Genomic DNA, 17150 nt, shown 5'->3' with positions numbered 1-17150 from the left:
TTGCACCTTAAATGAGATGTAGCACACAAGAGGAGAATTTGATATGCTGAGCAAAAATTACTGAAAAAAATGAACCACCATAAACACCTTTACACTGATCGTGACAAGTAATGTCATGGTATGACCAGGAGAGGGAGCTGTTACTGTGACTTTCAGTGTGCCATGAAGGACGTTGGAGGGGAAATCTTACTTGGAGCTCTCTTCATAGAGAAAGAACTTGTTAAAAGATGGATGCTGGACTGAGGGAGACTTCCACATAATTGCAAAATAAAAAGGACAAGTACAAGACAAGAAGAAGTATTACTGAAGAGTCCTCACGGAGATGACAAGAAAGCTTGCCTTAGAAAGTTGGTAAGGTGGTCATACTGAATATTAACTTTCCAGCTTGTACAAATTGTTTTTGCCTTATATATGTATATATATATATATATATACATACACACATATATAGCAAAATATAAAGAAATGAGGGGCGGTACTGTATTTTATCTGTTTTCTAGAATGCTCATCTTTCCATCCTGAAGCTATTATAAATAATGCCAGTGGAGACATCAGCTAAGTAAGTGTTGGTCCATCAACTTTCCAATAACAGCGTCTCTACTAATAGCGTGTAAAACACAGAAAAAGTATCTGACTCCAGGGGAACATTTTCTAAGGACAGATCCACTAAATGGAAGACATCAAATGGAACTCAAGAGTTCTTTCAGTCAAGAAATTGTTACATTTCCCTTTTTTCCAACCAACAAAAACAGCCATATAAAGAAATATAAAGAAGTTGTGTAGAACTGGCCCGCACAGAGACCTGACTTCAACCCCATCCAAAACCTTTGAGATGAGCTAGAACATTGACTGCGAGCCAGAACTCATCATCCAACATCAGTGAGCGACCTTATGAATAACTCAGAGCTGGTTCAGACAGGCAGCGCAGGTCCTCTGCTGCACTCGCATGGCCTGCTTTTCTCTCTGCGTGCAGTGCCGTGCAGACGTTTGGGCAGTAGTGCTCGTCAAAATGACTCTGAATGGCCAATAAAGATGTCCTGATTTCTAAAAGGCACCGAGTTAAAGAGGATACATTTGATTTAATATTTCACGCAAATTGCTTTTCTTTAATTTGCATATTCCACAATTTCAACATAAAAAAGAAAAAATGGCCCACAGCAAAGATAGGTCAGTGCTTAGCAGTGTGCCCTTTGGCAAGGATCACAGCATGAAGGTGCTTTCTGTGGTGCTATGAGTCTTTCAGTTCTTGTTTGGGGGGATTTACAGTTGTTGTTTGAACACAGCAGAATGCAGTGGCACCACTCTAAATCTTCATGAAGGTCTTTTGCACTCAGTGCTTTTGATTTGCCTCTCTAGCGATTCTATGAGCAATTTTCTCAAAGTTTTCCAGGTCTTCCTGACCGCAGCCTGGCCTCCACCGTTCCTGTTAACTAACATTTCTTAATTGCACTTCTAACTGAGGAAACATCCATCTTCCTACTGTCTTCTTGCAGCCTTCTCCTGCTTTGGGGGCATCAATTACTCTAATTTTCCAAGTGCAGTGCAGCTGTGTTCTCTACTGATTACTTGAGCAAGGTTTAAGGAGTGTTTATAAAGCTTTAAAATGTGCTCTACCTGACCTTTATTATGAATGAATGTGAACAAGCCACAACCTCTTGCTTAGAGTGTTATCTGCATGTGAATAATATTGAATCTTTAACTTCTATGCCTTTTGTAGATAATGAGAGCAACACTTTTTCTTTGGAGCAATTAGCTTTAAAAGACTGGAAGTCTTGTTATTGTTCAATAACATTATTTATACAAATCCGAAGCAGGAGATTTTAAGTAGGAGACATCTTTTGACATGCACACTGTAAGAAAGAAAAAGGCCATTAAACTTAAAATATCAACTGATTTCAATTCAATACATTTTTTGATTTTTTCTCTACTTTTGAGCGTTTTTATTGACTTTACTAATATTCACGGGCTGAGCACTAAGTTCTGGCATCTTCTTGTTCGACTAATTACAATAATTCTAGCTTTAATTTCATGCATTTCTACCTTTAAAAACAGAAATTCTTCTTGTTAGTCTGGTGCTAGTCTAGTGAAAATTGTAATTTCTGCTGATTGTTCACAAGTCAACAACAACAGGAAATGCATCAGAATAATAAAGTTTATTTTTGTTTTTGTTGTGTTCATGATCAAATGATCAAATCTGTGGATAAAATGATTGTTTCAGGAATATTGCAGTATCAACAAAAACTATGACCCAAAATTTGAGTTTGAGTGAAAATGTATAACACTTATCACACTAACATATTTCAGATAATTTAAAAAACATATTAGGAAAGATAAATAACCAGAATTTTTGGAAAGCTCAGTTCAGTTTCACTAGTCACACCCAGGCCTGACCACTGTCAGACCTGCTGAATCAAGAAATGACTTTAATAGAACCTTGTCACAAAGTGAAGCAGGCTCATAAAGCAACACACCATGCCATGATCTAAAGAAACAACTGACAAAACAAAGTCATTGACATGTTACCGGCTGGAAAGGATTCTAAAACCATTTCTAAGGCTTTGGGACTCCAGTGAAGCCCAATTGAGAACCTTTGAAAGGAGTGGCCATCTTACTGAAATTACTCTAAGAGTGATGAATGACTCACCCAGAAAGAAGAACTTAGAACAACATCTAAAGACCTCCACTTGCCAGAGTTAAGGTCAGAGCTCATGATTCAACAATAAGAAATTGTGTCCATGGGAAGAGGTCCAAGCCCAAATCCACTACTGGCCCCACAAAAAGAAAAGAAAAACATCTCGATGATCACTGAAATCTTTGGGAAAATATTCTGTGGACTGATGAAAGTCAGTTGAACTTCATACCACCAGTCAAGCATGGTGGTCTCGGTCTGCTTTGCTGCTTCAGGCCCTGGACGAGTTGCTGTAATTGATGAAACCATGAATTGTGCTCGCTACCAGAAAATCATGAAAAAGAATATCTGGATATCAACTCAAGCCCTGAAGCTTAAGGGCACTTGGGTTATGCAGTAGGACAATGATCCAAAACACAACAGCAAGTCCTCCTCTGAAAGTCTCAAAAAGTCAAACTTGACGTCTTTGAGTGACCGAGTCAAAGTCTGGACTTAATTCCGGTTGAGATGCTCCGGCAAGACCATAAACAGGCTGTTCATGCTTGAAACATTTTAGTGTGACTGAATTAAAACAATTCTGCAGAGAAGAGTGGGCCACAATTTCTCCACAGTGATATAAAAGGCTCATTAGCAGTTATCACAAATCCTTGAATGCAGCTCTTGCATGGGTGGCACAACTGAACGTCAGTGTTGTGCAAATTAATATTGCTACAAATGTGTTTTTCAGGGCATGCATACTAAAAGCAAAACTTGTACATTCACTCATGTTTTATTAACAATCAGTATGATTGGGCGCTACTGCCATGCCATGCACTCACAAGGAGGCGCAGATGCATGACGCATTTGGTTTTATCTGTGGAGCAGCTAGTGGGTTTCCAGTGGCATATTTTTATTTTTGAAATGGAAAACTTTTCAACAATTGTTAGTTGTTGTTTTTTTTAATAGCATTTACATCTTAAATGAAAAACATTAGCATGTTTGTTGAGTCTGGTTCTTTTGAGGAAGAAGAATTCAGACTTTGTGTGTTAAAATCATAAAACTCATTCAAAGTGTTCTTAACTGTCTGTAATTGTATTCAAACTTAACTTCAGGTAGTTTCTGAGTTCTTTAAATTGTTTAGCAAATTTAGTTTACTTCATTTTATAATCTCCCAACAAAACATTTAGTTGATTCAAATGTGGAGGCTGGCCTCCATCCAGTTACTTGGCATCTTTAAAAAGTTGTGTTAAACAACCAGGTGCAGCATAAGGACTGACAATGCAGCGCCTCACCACTAGGGGGCAGTATGTAGCCAAAGACGATCCAAGCAGCTGCTCCCTGTGTTTCTTCTAATGGAAGACAAACAGTAATAGCAGAACCGGCCATAAAATCACAAATTCTACTTATTTGAAACCATTTAAAACAATATGATAGACATCAAAACAAGCAGGCGCTCAAATTGTTTTCATGTGTGTGGATCCTGTTTGTGATTACGTCTAATTAGGGAAGCTCGGAAAATCAGAAGTTGATCTTTGCCAACAAGCAGCTGTTTGATAAAATGCATGACTTGGTGTCAAGTGGAGATTAAATTTACAGTATCTGCTGCAGATATTTTAGCATGTATGTTGTGCTTTCAAAGCCTGTGATTGTAATGGCCTAGCTACATTTAATTACAGCACAGCTCGGTTTAAAAACAGGGACTCTTAAAAAGGACATGTTACGCAGCAGAGTGTACAAATAAACACGTGGAAGTCAGAAGGGCGAAGGAGACGCTCAGCATAATTGCACAAAAAAAATCCCAGGGACAGAAAATGCAATGATGCCACAAAATGAGCATGCGCAGGTTGTCTTGACTTTGAAAGGAGGGCGCTCTCAGGTCAAAGTTTAAATGGAAGAACTCCGGCTAAACACTGCAGGTGATAGCTCCCTGATTAGCACAAGGCGCGAGCCGGCTGCTTTAATGTGTTGCTGAAATGAAAACGTCAACACTCTCTGGCTTCAATAGCACTTACAGAGGGAATAAATTGAAGGCCATTAACTGAAGTACAGAAAATTCTCATAGCTAACAAAACCCGGTTCTGAGAATGGCAAGCAGATGGTGAGTGGGGCAAGGTTAAAGAAGACCCAAAGGTCAAGCTGCATGAAGCAGCAGAGCCAGTGGATCAAAGGCAAAATCTGGGTATCTGCTTTGTACACGAGCTGGACTGCACTGCTGACCCACCAAGTCAAGAAAGAAGATGTTTCCCAGAGCACCTGATACTCTGTAGTAGCGAGCAGAGTGGCTGTCCTACACAGATTTTCACTCTTTTTACAATATTCTTATCCACTTGGCAGCTCCCTCCTGCTCTGGTTTTGTGCTCCGGCTCTCCCCTCCTGCCTTTCTTCTTCCAGCTTCCCTCATATTCACTCATCATCTGTGCGGGCTGACCAGACCAAAGCTGACATTGTCACAGCCCATCTCAGTCACTCACTCAATCTTTTCTTCTCCCCGCTTTTTGTTCTCTCCCTCCCACCGGCCTCAAGCTCCTAACAAAAAAAACCAAAAAAAAAAGATTTTCTCATTGCATTTAGAGTGTGGTCATTGAGTATGCCAACTCCTGAGTTTAAGGATTTTGCTCTTAATATTTTTTCTCCTGCCTCATTAGATGTCTCCCTGACTATTGTATGGCTCATGGCGAGAGCGCAGTGGAGAAAATGGGCTCAGCCCCAGCCAGAGATACAATATGAATTTCAATGCGAGTTGACGACTTATTCACTTTAGCCTCTGTCAGGGCATGCAGTGTGAAATACCTGAACGCCATGGCTTCCATTCATATACATTAGGCATCATTTCTATTCCCTTTCACGCGTACATCGCTAGAATTTCAAACGTTCCTCTGCTCCTGGGCCACAGCTAAGTGGAGTTTCTATTGGAGTGGAGGTGGAGGAATGCTCAGTGCTAACAGCTAAACGCCACTCATATTAGATGTCACAACAGATCTGCGTGATCTGTAAATTTCTGCTTTCTCCGCAGAATCCGTAGGAGGGAGATTACATGTTTGTGGAGTGCGTGGGTGCGCACATGCCAAGCTTGAATTAATGGCTGGAATGTAATAAACATAAATTTGTCATGATGATTTTTTTCCCCATAATTCTGTAACTTATACCTGGAATCATCTTTAAAAACACACACACACACACATATGCAGAGGGAGTATCGCATTCTCTCTCATCCAGTCTATCGGGCATCACAAGTGAGACGTTCTCTCTTAGCATCTCAAATCGCGTTAGATTTCCAATTTCAAGCCCTTTATTTCATAGCTTTTTTCTCCCCAGTCTCTGAAAAAACATCTTTTCCGCATTTCAACCAACATGCGCGCAAGGTGCCTGCTTTCTAAAGGTACGGTTTGTCAGAGGCAGACTTCAAACAACCCCATTAATTGAAAATATAAGTCAATTATTTCTTAATTAAGCTCCCTCTGCTGCGGGATGCCTCTGTAGGATTTCTGTTTTTGCTCATTATCAATGAAAAGGCAGCGCGTGGGTCTGCGGGGAAACAAGTCGAGTAAATAACTTCACACCAAGAAATGAAAACGGGGACTTTTATGGCGTTAATTTTTCTGCTTTCTGTTTGTGTTCTTTTTTGTTTTTCACACCAAATTGATTTGTTGATCTGTAAATAAGCTAAGCGATAAAGTAGTCTAGACTGATAAAGGCCACATGCTCCGGATGCTCTGATAGTGACTCAGAGGGGATTATATAGCAAACTGGATGCCATCTGTTTCTGCACGGGAGACGCTCTTAATATTTGTCACCACTGTTTAAATCACAGATAGAGATACTTTCACTTACTTTTCGCTTTTCTCTTAAAATCACAGCGACAGGCTGTGCACGCACGGCTCCGTATAAACTCCTAATAAGTTCCAAGAATTGTAGCAAAAACACACTCGTTTCTTTATCACGCAGAAAACCTTCTGCTGCTTTACAGCTTGCAATTAGCCATTAATTGCAATTTTCAGCAGTAATGAAAATAATTTCAGCGAGGCTGGAAGCTCCTCAGCAGTATGTCTGGGATCATAATTTCAACAGCTCTGAACAAATGTGGTCACATCCACTACAGAGTACCGGCTATAAAATGTTACAGCCTCCCCAATAAATTTACATCCGGGGAATGGTTGACTCCTTTATGGTAAAATTACAGTGAGAGTGCGTGTCACTGTGTCATAGTCGGGCCTGGAGTTTTTTTTAATGGGTCATGCCCCTTTATCACATTAATACTCCCCTATGTCTCCTCCCTGCTCCTCACTGCACTTTTCTTCATTCAGATCAGAAAAAAGCTGTCTGTATTATGTTTATGTTTTAGAAATACAGCCACATACAATTCACCTTTCCTCTTTGATTTTAACTGAATATATCAGGACATCTATGAAGCAAATTCACTCAGTGAATTAAGGGAGTGCTTCAATCACAAATTGGCTTTTAATGAATGAAATATCCAAGTTGAAATCCTTTAATGGTATACATTTTGTAATTTGTTGAGAGCAATATGGTCAATGGAAACAAAAATCACAAACGGCTTGAGGGTTTGAAATTTGAAATCACAGGCCATGTTCACTCCTGACAGTGTCACTCCTGATAAGATGGTAGATCGGGTCAAGGAATTTCCTTCCAGACCTGGGTCAAGACATCAGTAAGCTCCTGGACAAGTGCTATTTGATGGCTTCAGATTCACTGACACATCCCAAAGGTTCTCAGTTCGATTTAGGCCTGGAGAATGTGAAGGGCTGTCAATAGTTAATGGTATTAACATCTGTCATCACCTGGGAACTTCCTATACACTCTTGTTGGACACTGGATGTTCTCTTGAAGCAGCAGGAACTCAGGGCCCATGACACAAGCACAATTTCTGATAATGGGCGTGAGGATTTTATCGTCCATCCACAGCATCTCCAAATTCTTTCGTGCCACTTTTGGCCACTAGGGGGGCAGAAGACCTTAGAAAAAAGCTCTGAGAAGGCTCTAAAGTTCTTACTGGCCACATGTTAGCAAAGAACTGCATATTCACCCAGTTGTTCCCAGTTTGGGGTCGTTGTCATGTTACTACTTATCACAAATGTCAAAATTATTAAAAAAAAAAAACTAGCTGAGGATTTAATTCTTAATCTTATCTATAAAGCAGCTCAGATTGTTGATTTTTAACCACAGCTTGTTATTCTGCTTTTGCCAGCTTATGTTTAATTGACTTAATGCCATGTGGCCCTATAGGCAAGCATTATATATTTAATTTAATACAGATTTACTGACATTAATACTATTCAAAATATGCATCATTTACTGTTAAATGAACTAATTTAACATATATTTAATTTAAAAAATGATTAATTGATATTTAAAATGATAACTTGGAAACTTTAACTCTTTCTCCCATAAAGACTAGATATCACCATCTCCCAGCACCCTTAGAGACAGGTTTTGACATCTCATTATATCAATAAGGACAGGGTTTGATTAGACTAGGTACCAGGTTCTTCACTTGAGTTGTGCTAAAATATTTAACTGGGCCTTTCCCAAAATCATTTTTCTGATCTTCTGAGATAAAATGCACCAGTAAATAACTCGAGCAATATTGCACCCATTTAAAATATGACTCTGCGCATGTCTTAAGAGCCTCATCCTTACGTTGGTTCACCGCAGCTTTGAATTCAACCGCACAGTGCTCGTGGCACGTGAGAGCCTGGAGATGGGAAATGCCTCATTATGACTGCTTTCCAAGTTAAATGGAGAAGATGTATTATTCATTTTGGAAAATCCCCTGTGAGTGAGACCCAACAGGAAAACAGGAAGTGTGGGAGGTTTTCTCTCCGCCAGCCATTAACCAATTGGTTGATACACCCAGTTCTGCATTCGGAACCCAGGAGAAGCCGTGCAGCATTCGCTCACATAAATTACAGGATGTCCAGGAGGCCTCATCAAACGAGCTGGCTTTTCTTCGGTCTTGATAATAGCATCTCTCCTTTGCCAGACTCTAGTGTTTTTTACTTTCCATTCAATTACAATGGCATTTAATACAAACTCAAACTGCAGCCTAATTCAGCATCTGGATTCTGTATCAGCTCAGTGTCTCATTTCAAAGCAATGCACCCTTCTTCTGCTGATTTAGAGGACATACTGGCGGGTCTTTTAGACTCCCCGGCATGCTACACTCCATTGTCCACTGATAAGTTGTTTAATGAAGCATTCTGGAGAGCCTAATCAACTCGCAGTAGTTGAGATTTATAACAAAACCACATTGTATGTACAAGGACTTGTGATGCACGATGAGACACTGATGAAGACGTAACACTGAAATGTTTGTCTGTGGGCATTCTTGCACTTTATCACTTTTTTTGCAGTCTGGTGAGCTGCAATAGATGTTTTGAGGCTTTTTTTTGCCTCTTCTGCTGTCATTTGATATGACTCTGGTAAATATATCACCTAAACTAGACAAATGAAAACCCAGTCCCAGTCGGAAACAATGGAAATGTATCTTGTTAGCACTCTGAACAATTTGTTGATCACAGTAAATTCATTTTACGTTTTCATTAACACTTTTCACAGCGCAGGTAAACTGTCACAACATATGTTGTAAACCTGTGGTTTTAATGTTTCCGTGTGGATGGTTTGATAAGGATTATGGCAGATGTGTGAAACAAACTTGTCTCTGTATAAAGTTGCCTGATGAGACATTAATTTTCACATTTCTGGACTCGTTTTAGGAGAGCCCCCTTTAATTCACTGGATAAAATCGCATAATACAAATACACCGCATGAGTTCAAGGGTTGCAAAGTGTATAATAACGTATGTGCTTGTACTTACAAACTAAACACACAGAACTACTGTGAGAATAAACACTAATTCCCTTTGCATTTTATGCGTGTCACTGCAGAAGGCAGTTGCACAATGCATCTTCGGGTGTGCATAGTAATACAGTTTTAAAGAGGGAATTGCAATTAGAGAGAGGGGGGAAAGTGGGTCACTTGTGACACCAGGGATGTGCAGCAGAAAGCACTATGTGCTTGTCATGTCATCTCTCACTAAGCTGCAGTCACTCAGGAGCGGCCCCCAGTGTCAGTGATGTCAGTTTGGGCAGGTTGGATCCACTCTAAAAGCAAGCCTGTCCAATTTTCTCCTTACTGGCCATTATCCCTCACAGAAAGAGCCTCTAATATGTTGCAATACAGCTGTCATAAGGACTGGGCTCATATAAGGAGATTAGATTAACTGGATATAGGAATGTTGTCAATGTAACATTTTTTGAAACACCGTGTGTAGGTAGTAAAGCTATTTTAGACCATCATATATGCCTTGAAGGCGATGTTAGGATACTGAAGGATAAATGGTAGAATCCCTATTCTGTAATGGCAGCCTAATAATTACCTGTGTGTGTGGGTAGCTGTGTTGTTGTCACCTATTTGATATTTAAAGCACTTTGAAAAGATCTTTGAAAATCGCTGTGACCTCATTTGAACACATCACACGTTACACTTTTGACTGATGCCTTTTTTCAGCTCTGGCTGGAGTCCAGCCATGTATATGTATAATTTACTGCAAACCAACAAGGTGTATGCATGCAAGGGTTGGAGGAGACCCATAATTTCTACCAGCGATAATCTCCGGAGACACGTCCACATTCGTTGGCACACTTACGTGAATGACACATACAAAGGCCTCTGTGTTATTTACTGAACAATTATTTGCTGTGGATTTTCTCGAACATGGAAATTAGGCTGTTTTTTTTAATCCTTCTAATAACTTTGCACGTACGTGCCAAAGTATGCAAGAAGATTAGCATTTTTCGCAATCCTTGCCAAATTTTACCCATGTGTTTTCCAATTTGAGTCTCAGGCAACACAAAAGCAGCAGCATATTTGGGGTATTTCAGTTAAATAGTGTCAAATAAAAGACTAAAATATTTATAAATTAAAAGCTAAATGGTACCCCGAGGTGTGATTAGTGGTGTTATTAGTGGGTATGTTGTATAGTTTACGATGTTACAGTTGCGGTGTTTTGTTCCCGTTGGGAGCAGAAGATGAAGCTGTACACAATGTCAGGGGCAGCTCAAAGGCTCTTAGCAGTCCCCGGTGGTCCTCCTGGTGGAGCTGGCCTTTTACCCATCCTTTCTAAAAGGTGACATTTTTTACCATATCTTTGCAGTGAATGACTTCGGATACAATCTTGCTCTGATCTATTTTATTCATGTTTCTGTCACTACAGGGGCCCTGCTATGGGTAAAGGTTAGGAAGTGTAAAAAACAGTTGTTCTTCCCATTCCATCTGAACTCCAGAAGTTTTCTCACAGTCCTTTGTGACTACCTGTTCTGTTTTAAGGTTTCCAGAGGTTGTCCGTCCTCCACTCCATGTCTCTAGAGAGTCACAATTAATTTTTTCTCTCCCATCTCTGTTTAGCTACTTTAATCCCTAGCCTTATCCCGCCTTGATCCTTTATCGGTTTCAACAGTTAGAGAGCTGCCCACTCCCCAGAGTCCTCCTCTCTTACCTGGAAAGCTCTGGCTTCAAACTGTGAAGAGAGGCTTATTGATTTTCAAAAAGTTTGCTGAAATACAAATAATTATGCATCATTACCTAATGCTAATACGATTGCAGCGTATATCTTCAAGGATTTTCTTTTCCTCGTCCCGATCTTTGTGAAATAATAGTTTCCCCTCCCAGAGGGGTTTTGGAACACCAATGAGACTTTTTGTTTTGTTGGAACAAAACTGATATTTCTGATCTAGCGCGGCTGTTATAGCCAAGGTGACAGTGGAGGAATGATGACCTGGTAAGCTATGTTTTCACAGTTTTTTTTTCTTTCTTAAAATTGTTTCCCCTGCAGCGAGGATGGATTTATATGTACCTACAATGAGGGTGGCATGCATCAACCCCAAATTACCTTGTCCTGCCCAGGATAGAAGGCAAGGCAAGGCAAGGCAAGTTTATTTGTATAGCACAATTCAACAACAAGGTGATTCAAAGTGCTTTACAGAGACATTAGAAACAATTAGAAAGCAATATTTAATAACTAGCTGGTCTTTACTCTCAGTGCTAATGAGGGAAATTTCTGTCCACGGCTTTCCAATTGTCACAGCTCATTACAGCAGGTTTCAAAGCTATACCTGCCTGAAGTCTGATGTCTTTTCAGACTGGACCTTTTTTCATTGTTGCCTCCTTCTCAAAGAGAAAAGGTAGTCAGGTGATCGCCACATTAAAAACCTCGAGAGACCCTGCAGCTCCAATTCAAACATTTTCTGTTGTATTGATGACTAATGTTAATTTCTTTAATTACAGAAACTAAAGCTACATGTCGTTTATGCTGATTTTCGTTCAGCTTTTGGTTCACTTTGCCCTCGGGCATCTATAAAGGTGAATGCATCTAAACATTTTTATTTCAAAGAATCCTTGTTTGAGTAAACTGACGACCAAACGTCCACACCAATCCAGATCATGGTAAAAGTAGAGTTTCGGTGTTTTAGTGCGTGTTGACACAAGATTCAGCTGTCCCAGAAAATGAATTATGGGAATAATTCTGTGTTCTTGCAGCTCAGCCTCATTCAGCAAGCTGGGGCACAGCAACACCTTTCATCCTAACCTCCCTAATAAAATTACAGACTTGCCCTATTTTCTAATTTTATTACTGAGATCATGTATGTACAGTTTACTGCCCCTAAAGTAGGAAGTCCCATAATGAAGAAGAAAGAAACGTCTGTCATTCAACTTCAGTGTAAGTCATGGTGGACAAGGTTGGTAAAAACAACCCAAACTTTGGTGGCAAAATGAGGCCAGAACAAATGAAGTTAGTAATGTGCAGGGATAGCCTTTAGTCGCCGAGGATAGATGGACATAGGTGCAAGAAGGTGGTTGGTTTAGAACAGATGAGAAAAAGAGCGCAGAAAGGAAGTAGGACTGCTGGGCGAAGTGTTCTCTAGGGGTTGTGACACCTGAGGCGACTCGACGCCGGGTAAAAGAAAATGAAATGAAGCTGAGCCGAGTGTGGGCTTGACAGACATTGTTCAAGTTGTGGTGAAAAGAGAAATGGGTTTCTGTGGCTCTAGTAGTATCCACTGGTCACTGAGGGTGCCAATAGAGAGGACTTGTTAAAATGATGAAAATATGAGAATGCTGTATTTCCTCAGTTTGCTCTGCGACACATACACACGAATCGTGAATAAAAGGCTGCTGAAACATGTTTGCATATTGTGTTTTGTATATTTAACACATGTGCTTGCAGTGCGCTGACCTGTATGCACATTAGAGGTGGGCGGATTGATCCAAATGTCGACGCTGGTATTTGTATGGGATCAATACTGCCGTGATCGATCCTCTGTTTTTATCCTCTAAGTTCATTATGCAGCCCACTGAACTGTGTTGCATTTTTTTCTTGGAAATGAAAAAAATATAACTGAAACATGCGCTATGAAAAATGTCTGAACCTTTTCGTGTTGACTGTCTCTATTTTAGCATATTTAAACAACAGAAGTTTCCCCAAAGTGCTTTAAAAACAGGCACATTTACAAAAAAAACAAAACGAGTGATTTGTTGCATTTACTAATTATTGTGGAAAGTAAAAATCAAAGTGATTTAGCGGTCATTAAAATGTGTTCAGAATTTGCAAACTAATAATGATTCATCTCATAAATCACGACACACTCTCTCCTACATAAACTGGCTTTATAGTATCGGTGCTGGTATCAGTATCGGCAGTATTGTCCTCGCATTTCCTTGGTATCTGATCAACACCCAAATTTTCCATATTGCACAGCAGTGATGCACATATGTAAAAGGTAAGCAGGCTTAAAGGTAATACTGTTTGCTTCATTAAGTAATAAAACTCATCCTTTTCCTGTACTGTGTTTCTTTTTCAAAGTGGCTACTCCCCAATGTATTTTCAAAATAAAAGCAACCCTTCTACTGTAGTCATGAAGCTCCTTTGCTGCAACCTGCATAAATGCCACTTGCTCTTGATAGCAGCGCACGCACTATTAGCAGACACTCTTTCACCCAGCTGAGGGCAACAATTAGCCAACAAAAGGGAATCTCAATCAATTTCAATTTCACCTTTGTAGAGACAATTGAGAACACAAGGGGTTAATTATCCCTCTGCAGTATTGATTGGTGTTCCTCGTTGGCCTTTTAATTAGGGTGAATGATTTGGTGCTGAGGTTGGAGTGAGAGTTAAATGATAAGCATGAGTAGAGGGAAGAGGTGTGTGCAGCAATTCGTCGCCTCCACTCAACAATTTCAGGCCTCCTCCTGTTCATACCCCCCCTCCCCGCCCCACTTTCCTGTACTTATGAATCTGACTGTGCTTTTAGCTGAATAACGTAGGGGCCTCTGATTCAATCTTCTTTTCTCCCCTTCTAGTTATGTTTGACGAATGTGGCTTGATGGAGGCATTTTCTGTCACTCAGATGTCTGAGATTTTGCATATCACATGCTATTTACCTGTGACAGGCAGATCTGCTGCAATACATAGTTTGTTTCTTATGTATTTTTCATGAAGAAGATGGCATAAAAGGTTATTTTTCTCTTCAGTGAAAGAAGATACCTCCTCAAGCTGTCTCGTTGTCATGTCTCATTGATGGGGGTATGATATGGAATGAATAAAACTCAGATGCAGAAACACTTGCTGGGAGCTTTCTGTGAGCACTGGGCTTCATGCCGCTTGGCTATGCTTGGCTACACAGGTGACAGTGTGGCTTAGCTGTGAAAGTAAGGCAGGCAGAGCTGCAAGGCAAGCCTAATTGAAATCCCCTCCTATGTGAGACAGAAGAGATGGAGCTGTAAAAGGGCCTGTAATTACTGAGGCCACTAATGAGAGATAATTAGGTCATATGGCAATGTCTCTACTGGGGCTGTGCTGCAAGAGATGCGGTTAGGAATAAAAAGGTGGGAAAAACTATGAACTCCTGTTGCTCATCACCATTATGTACCACCATTACAAATGAGCAGTTCATTAGTAGCAATAAGTTATGCTCTTTTTCATCATCAGCAGAGTGAATTCTACAAGAAGCCACGCTACACACCTGGCAAGAGATGCAAGGGCGTAAAGTAGATTTTTGCGCCTAAAATGATAGTAAGGACCTGATAGAGAATATGCAAAATTTCTATCCAGTCGTGTGAAAAAGAGCAGTTTCAGAGGACTTATTGAAATTAGAAAAAATGGAAAAAGTAAGGCTTGTTTGAAGTGTTTGTCAGGAGACAGTCTCTTCCCTGTGAAAAGAACATGACAGGACAGCTTAGAAAAATTGTATTTCAACAAACCACAAGACCTCTGGAATAACACCCCTTGGGTAGATACGACCAAAATGGAGATGTTTGCTCATATTGAACAACACCACATGCTAGCATATCAGTAGGGATGGAAATTGATAAGAATTTAGCGATTCCGGTTCCATTATCGATTTTCTTATCCGATTCTCACTGGCTCCCCTTTGAGATTCACCACTATCGCTAAGCAGCAGATCAAAGGTATTTGTGCAAAGTAATTGCATGCTGTGTGGTTCCACACACCAACACAAACACCTATGCTAATGAGGACACACTATGATCTTTCTCTTAGTATTTAGGTATGAACACAAAGCTGACAACAGAAAATAAAGATGGAAACCAGCGCCGAGACTTTAAAGCGATCGCCATGGTGATTCCACTTTAGAAACAGGTAGAAACAGAGGTTGCAGCCTCAATGCTCGTCAGTGCTTTTGATACCCGTTGAAGTTCAGTTTCAGGCTGCTGGCCTGGAGTCAGCATTCACTCAGCTTTAACATCACTTTGGCTTTCTTGGCTAGCTTAGTATTAGAATGCTGCTGTGCAGATGCTTGCAGGCTTGAAGTTGTGTTAGCAGCATAATGCAGCTGTTGCTGTTCTGGATGCAGTTTACCACTTCACCATTGTGCTCTTGTCCTTTTTTGCAATAAAACACAAATAAATTATCCACATCAGTGCGCTAGACTGTACTGCTAATGTCCTCTTCTGGTACAAGAACTGAAATCAGGTGATTGTACGATTGATAAGCGGCAGACTAAGAATTCCAAGGAACTGAACTAAAAGGAACAAGTTCTTACCAAGGACTGGATCTCAATTCCAATCCCTGCATAGCATCGCAAACACCTCATGCCAACTGTCAAGAAAAACGGGGAGATATCCTGATTTGGCTTTGTTCTGCAGCCACAGGACCTGGACACCTTCCAGTCATCGAGTCAACCATGAACTCTGTGTACCAACTTGTTCTAGATCTGTCCAAGAGCTGAAGAGTGGCTGAAACCGAGTCATGCAACAGCAGCAATCGGAGAAGTTGGATCCTAAGAGAGCCGTGCATGAACAAATGCCCAAAACTTGCAACGAAATGAAACAACATGACGAGTGGGCCAAAATTTTCACAATAACATGAGAGAATGATCAGCTCTTGCAGAAAATAAGTGCTTCATGTAATTGCTAATAAAGGTGGTTCTACATGCTACTGAGTCGAGTTAGTTATTTGCAATGCTGCACTGAGTCCTGCGAAACTCTCGTTTTTTTCACATGACTGTATCTGGTGGATCTGTTTCGAGTTAATTGTGCTCCTTGTGTTTTTTCTTGACTAATTTGGCATCAAGCTGAAATTGTTTTTCTCTGCATTTTCACATTGCAGACTTAATTTGTACTCTTTAACAGTTAAACAATAAAAAACAGGTTTAAATGTTAATAAGAAGTAATTATGCACTTAAATAAAAGTAATAATATCACAGTGTGTGATGAACATATTAAAAAATCCGTTTGAAACAGAACATTTTGAGCCTGATGTGCCCTCAGCTCATCTGGATTATTTGTACATAGGATGACCAAAAATAGGCAAAACATAATCCACTCAGAAATGAAAAGTAACTGAGATTAATTTAGCTGTTTATCACTGATGCTGAATTTACTTTCATTGTGTGTAACAGTCTTAGTAAATTAGAGTTACTCTATATAAGCAAAGTGAGAAACTAGTAACACTCTTACAATTCAGTCATACCCTGGTCTTCCAATCTCATCAGAATTTTATGCTCTACTTTTAACCACTTTCTACAGACATCATTTGAAAAAAGCCCTTTTAAATAAATGTAGTTTTAATCCAGAAGTCAGTTAAGGGATGATGGGGATTCGGAAGAGGCTGAAACAGACTGCTTCATGTTTAACGTGCTGGTGGGACTGCATGACTAATACAGGAGATGCTGCTGTGATGTTCACAGTTAGAGTGTGATTATGTAGAGCTGCTGCGCATGAATGAATGATTCCAACACAACGTGCATGTGGAATCCAGTTGAAAAAGACTTTTATACACCCGGTCCCTTTGCAGTTGTATATATTGATGTTGCAATTCATGTTTCTGTGGCTGTTCAGGGAAACATTTGTACTTTGTTTAGTTTACCATCTCTTTTTCAGGGCTAACGTGAAAGTCAATATTTCTTGGATTTGTTTTGTGTGCAGTGCTCAGTTTGTGGAAAACATTGATTTGTTCTTTGGTCTTTTTTCCTTTTGGCTTAGCTTGGCGTAAAAAGGATAAAGTTGC

This window comes from Rhamphochromis sp. 'chilingali' (genome assembly GCF_963969265.1).
Source record: "Rhamphochromis sp. 'chilingali' genome assembly, chromosome: 21".
Classification (NCBI taxonomy): Eukaryota; Metazoa; Chordata; class Actinopteri; order Cichliformes; family Cichlidae; genus Rhamphochromis; species Rhamphochromis sp. 'chilingali'.
Note: the sequence above shows the minus strand (reverse complement) of the source record.